Source organism: Siphateles boraxobius, unplaced genomic scaffold, assembly GCF_051911475.1.
Source record: "Siphateles boraxobius isolate OS27281-9 unplaced genomic scaffold, OSU_SipBor_1 8, whole genome shotgun sequence".
NCBI lineage: Eukaryota > Metazoa > Chordata > Actinopteri > Cypriniformes > Leuciscidae > Siphateles > Siphateles boraxobius.
Genome location: NW_027509208.1, coordinates 37,208,681 through 37,214,800, shown reverse-complemented (window position 1 = coordinate 37,214,800; position 6,120 = coordinate 37,208,681).

Below are 6,120 nucleotides of genomic sequence, written 5' to 3'. Positions count from 1 at the left end.
TGTACAAACACACCTTCACACTTCCAGAAAAGGCTGTTTTTGAACGTAGGCAGTAGCCATGCTGTGATAAAAATGGATAAGTGCATTTGTTGTGCCAGATGTGCATATGCCACAATACTAATGCACTAATGCATGGAGCTTCTGAATATGCACATGCATTTTATCCACCTGAATATTTTGCAAGCTTGATCTTGCAGCTAAAGTGCCTTAAAATGCCTATAGAAGCACCTTTCGATTTTGCAATGTGTAACGTTCAAAAATCCACACATTTATAGGACTCTATTGTTTCTTTGTATATATATATATATATATATATATATATATATATAATGTGGCAAAGAGACTGTCCATTCAGAAGCAAACACATTAAAGTTTATTGTAAGTTGAAGGATTAGTTGCAACATGCATTAAAGCAACGTTACAGCAAAAGGATTTAATTTCTGATGGGTGCAAAGGATATTTTAATATCCCTGGGGCTCATTACTCAGACCCCATTTAATAAAGCTTAATAAAGTTATTCTAATTAGCCTTCGCATCTGATAAGAACAGGCAACAGTTGTGCATACAAATCCATACAAAACACCTAGTGTGTTCATAAATAATATTTCTGGAGATAATCTTCTCTAATCACTGCTGAGACAAAATTGAATATCACACTGTGCAAGACACCATTAGGTTGACAGTTACTGCCCATTGTGCTGCTTTTAATTTGGCCCTGCACCATAGTGTGGAAGTAATGGCTTTCAGTGGGGTGATAATCATCTGGAATCGTCTTACGCCCCCTGGTGGACAAATGAGAATTGTGCCATATTTTCTACAAATTAATCCCTTGCATCCCATCCAAAAACCATTATACAAGCATGAATGTTCTCCACAGGTGATGTTTCTTTGTTTTTATATTGGTTTAGTGCTACATTTGACGGTCACAGCTGTGTAACTCACTCACAGCTCCATCTTTCCACTAATCTTCTTTAATGTGTGTTGTCTGTATTATACTGTTTTGTGTGTGTTGTCATTCAGGCTGTCCAGTTAATCTCTCACTGCAGACATCTGGATGCACAGGACACAGCCATTAGACTGTGACAGAAATTATGCCATTTGTGCCTATATATTTCCGGCTCATTTTATTTGCAAAGGTTACTGCTGAATGAGAAAATCACATGGTTCCACCTCAGGCCTAAAATGTCACTTCTTTAAGTTTGATCATCGGAAACATCACGTCATTATTTGTAAAGGCGTAGATGTCACAGCAGCAGGATTGAACACACAGTGAAGGGTATATGGAAATCCTGCATCTTCTCAGGAAACTCTTTTAACATTTTCAACGCATTGGCAATGAAAGGCTTTTTGTAGTTTGTTGGATTTTTAATTTTTTTTGTTGAACGGGGACATGCCAATTAGCTGATATTCAGATAAAAAACAAACATTTAAAAATAAAATGAAGAAATATTTAATACAAATATTTAATAATAAATGGGCCTACTTTATGTAAAAAACATCAAGAACAACACCTACAAAAATAAAGTGAATTACCTAAAATAAAAATATATAATAATATCCAAATATTTTGTTTCATTAAAATTAGCTCGTTGGCTAATACAGTAGGCAGACTTTGTAAAGACCAAAACAACAACAACAACAACAACAACCAAATAGTGTGTGTGTGTATACCTGGTATTCCCTGTGTAATGGGAGTAATGATAGTAATACCAGTACATTTTGTCATATAAAAACAGCTTATAACTCATACTAAGTGATGTTTTTTTAAAAGTAAAAATGCAGAAAGTTTTCAGTTTAGGGGTAGGGTTACTGTAGGATAAAATATACAGTTTCTACAATATAAAAATCAGTATGTGTGGAAAGAACATGAAAACACAACACACACACATTTATATGCATGTATGTGTCTGTATATATATATGCCCATTGCTAATAGCCTACAGCAAGAAAAAATTGAAAACATGGGGTTTGTAAAGGCCCTAAAAAACTTAATTTACTGGACTTTATTGATGTGTTTATAAAAATGTCTACGTTTACCCAGTGCACTTGTGCTATTCTGATTTAAAGCACACTGTCTAAAAACACGCATTAGCATTTTACCCCCAGATGATAATGTGTGAATAAAGCCATATACTGAGAAAGCGAATGCTTGAGCTCAGCGCGTTATGATATTGGCAGAAATCAGAGGAATGAAGAATCCCAGCGGGGCTCGATGGGATGGTGTTGATTTTGCCTGCAGTTGGAGCTCCTCCGTGTTTATTTATCTTTTCCTGCCTCATTCCAAGACAGAAGCTGCTCAAACCAACTCTAGGAAGCAGGCCAGAGCTAACATTTCATTTAGTGTGTTCCCCTCCTAAACAAAGCTTGTGTGGATATGCCAGTATGTTGCAGCTTACATCTGGCTTACAGGTTTTTCATTATCCCGCATGTCAATAAACAGGAGTTCCTCCTCTGAAAGGGAGCGAATGAGAGTCGAAGTACCACAGGGACCAATCAGAGGGAAGTAAATTGCACGAGATACGGGAATCCCGGCCTGTGTATTTCCTATCTCAGTGGAGCACAGTTTGTGTACTAACCCAACCCAAACTAAACACCACGAACAGACTGTTACTGTTGTTCCCTTGAGGTCGTGGCCACTGACTCTCCGAGCCGGTTTACTCTCCTCATAACCTCACATGATCTGCTGAGCCACTGCATGCAATTCATTAGGGATTCAGATCGATCATTCACTGACTCAATCGGTTATTGACTTGCTGGTTAATCCAGAACACAGATCTCACCGATTTCATCCGAGGGGGATCGATAGTGCATGTGCTGTTTAATGTAAATCATTCAAATCACTGTACATAACAAGAGGACTTTATTTTAGCTGCAATACATTTATTTAAAAAATCCTATAAATATAAATATCATATCTTTTATATAGGCTTATAAATATTCATTTATAAATAAAAAAGTAAATATTTTTATAAATATTATACTAATGTTTTTTTTATATATTTATGAATTATTGTATGTAAAAATATATAATATATATATATTTATAAAAAATATTAAGAAACTATATAGGCTATATAAACTAATTACAAATAAAAATATTTATGAACTATATACATTTTTTTTTTAAAATACTGTGCAAAATGTTAATATACTATATATAGTAGGCCTATATATAGTATATATAATATATAGTATATATAATACATATTTGTAAAACAACTATATATATATATTTTATTTATATATTTATTTATATATATTTAACAGCAGAAATACCTACATGCCCACTTACAAACGCTACAGTACTGTACAGTGCAGTAAAAAATATTATAAAGTAAAATGATATTAACTGGGACTATGGTTAGGGTATCTGATATATATATTCACATATAATATTTGTGTTTGCATGCGGTGGCTCACTGTTATTGAGCAATGACCAGTAGATGGCGCACTCACATACTAATTAAGTGCTGTTCAGTGGTGCATTTTGTATTATTTTATGTATTTTAAGACATAAAGCCCTTTTACCATGGTAATGTCTGATTCTACAACAGTTTTTTTTTTTACTTCAATAAAACTGATAACTTGATTTTAGCAAGCACTCAAAAAAGAAGTTTCTGAAAGCCTTTCAGAAATGAGTTTGTAAGGGTTCATTTTGTACAAACATGATTTATAATAAAATGGGAAGTCTCGTAAAGCAGAAATAAAACTTGTATCCAAGAGGGCAGTTGAAATTGAAATAAAAATGAAACGCGTTTAATATCATTTCATCATTATTTTTATGCTTTACTATCCATCTCTTATTTTTGTTGTTGAAAAGCAATTAAAAGTGTTTTCCCTCAGAAAAGCAATTTCCTTTCTTTATACTCTTTTATTAGCACATCATAAACTGTTACAATACTATAAAATGAAAGCTATTACATTAAATGCAAACATCTGGCAGATATATTATTTACATATTTTCGGAGAATAATATGCATGCTTGCAGGCATCAATATTTATATTTTCTATAAATAATTTCTGCAATCAAATCTCAGAGATCTCTCAAATTATTATGAAATTCATCCAAGAACAAATGATCTGAACTGCTTTGCACATTTATTTTATTGCTTTATATCGTCTTGTTTATTATTATTGTTTTCTAGGCGAAACTTCTGAAATGAATAGCAGCCTCTGAGCAATGTGTTTTTCGTCCAACCACTAACAGAAAAGGTATCTGTGAGCTTCTACATTCATCTTCATCAAACTGTTTGTCAGCAGTGCTGGTGGTTTTGGCTTCACACTGGCCGGTTTAATGGTCAGCAAACAGCCCAGCTGAAGTGATGATAGTATTGGATGCGCATGTGTGCATCTCAGCACCCTTTTTTGTCAATACACAATTATCCTGCCTCTTTGCACTTCCTGTGGATGGGAAATGCTGAAAATAGCGAGGGGAAGCATTGTGTGCTAATTGCAGCTAACAGTAGTCACTTGCCGTATTGATCACACATTAGATGCGGGCTGCAGGAGGGAGGTTGCTTGAAGTGGATTAAGGGTTGTCTTTTCCATTCTTAAAGCCTCCAATTAATGTCTCCGCACACAAGGGTTTTTCAGAAATGTGTAAGGACCACTCTTCATCATCACGGTGGTCGCTTTACGCGTGAAGTGCTCTTCCTGAAAGCGAGAATATCTCAAATTGAGGATTAGGGTGCCCTTGTTCAGCCTCTTGCGTTGTGCTTTTCTACTGGGTGTTTTTACAATCGTATTGAACGTGATGTGAGTGCGTATTGTGATTTTCCTTTACACCATTTTCCCGGTTGTGTTCTTTAAAAAAAAATCAAAATAGCATTTGAAGTGTATACAATATATACAGAAAAATACAAAGGCACAAATTGTGCTCTGATGCAAGTTTAAATTTCACTGCAGATCATTATGAAACATCAACATGCATGAAAAGGAGCCGATGACAAAATGCTGATGTACTGCAAGAATATGCACACTGCAAACTTTCCTTTCAGAGTGTTTTCAAACAACTACAAGCTCTTCATGCAATGATTCAGATCAATATCACACGTTTCCAAGTCATAACAGGAAGTGAGGTCATTCTGGAAGACTTGCGTGTTGCTTAAAGTGTTTAATTCAAGCATAACACACTGTCTTTTACTCATCAAGGCTGCATTTTTTTAATCAAAAAATAGATTAATCCAGAAGGCTAATATTGTGAAATATTATTACAATTTAAAAGAACTGTTTTCTATTTGAATATATATATTTTAACATGTAATTTATTCATGTAATCAAAGCTGAATTTCCAGCATCATTGCTCCAGTCTTCAGTGTCACATGATCCTTCAGAAATCATTCTAATACGACGATTTGCTGCTCAAGAAACATTTCTTATATTATCAGTGTTGAAAACAGTTATTTTGCGATCATATGGGTATGGAGTGACATGAGGCACAATAAATAATGAACTATTCCTTCTTCCTAAGACGAATCAACCACACAACATCTGATCCTGTTTACAGATACCTTCTCTGAGCAGCGTGGGGTCAAAGGTCAGAGCCCGTCGGTACATTAACTAGGCGCTTGCTGATGGATGGAGTTGTTAGTGAACTAGAGGTGGATAATCCCACCATACAGGTGAGCCTTTTCCTCTGGTGACCAATTACCCAGACTGCTCTGTCCAGCCGCCATAATGGAACATGGACTAACAGGGGCGGTCAGCAATTTAGATGCTATTTGGATCTCCGTGTCTTTATTTCTCTGTGAGTCTAATGGAAATTGAATTGTATGTGCAGTGCAGCAAGCAATGAACCTTATAGAGCATTTCCAGGAAATCTTTTGAATTCAAGAACGGCCTGTCTATTTGATCTATTTGAGAAGCTTTGTAAGGAACTGCTTTAAAGTCGACATGAAACAGCATTTAAACCCATTTTAATGTGATATAGTTCTTGTTTTTTGAGTGAAATAGAATATTTAGCAAGAAAATATGTGAGATGGGACGTGGTTCAGTGCATCAGGAGTTGATTAGATCATAAAAGATGAATAGATCATCTTCTTTAATAGTGCCTTAAAATACAACATTCATATGTTTTGGTCATAATCAATAGTAAATAATAAATGCTGAAAACCTATTTTG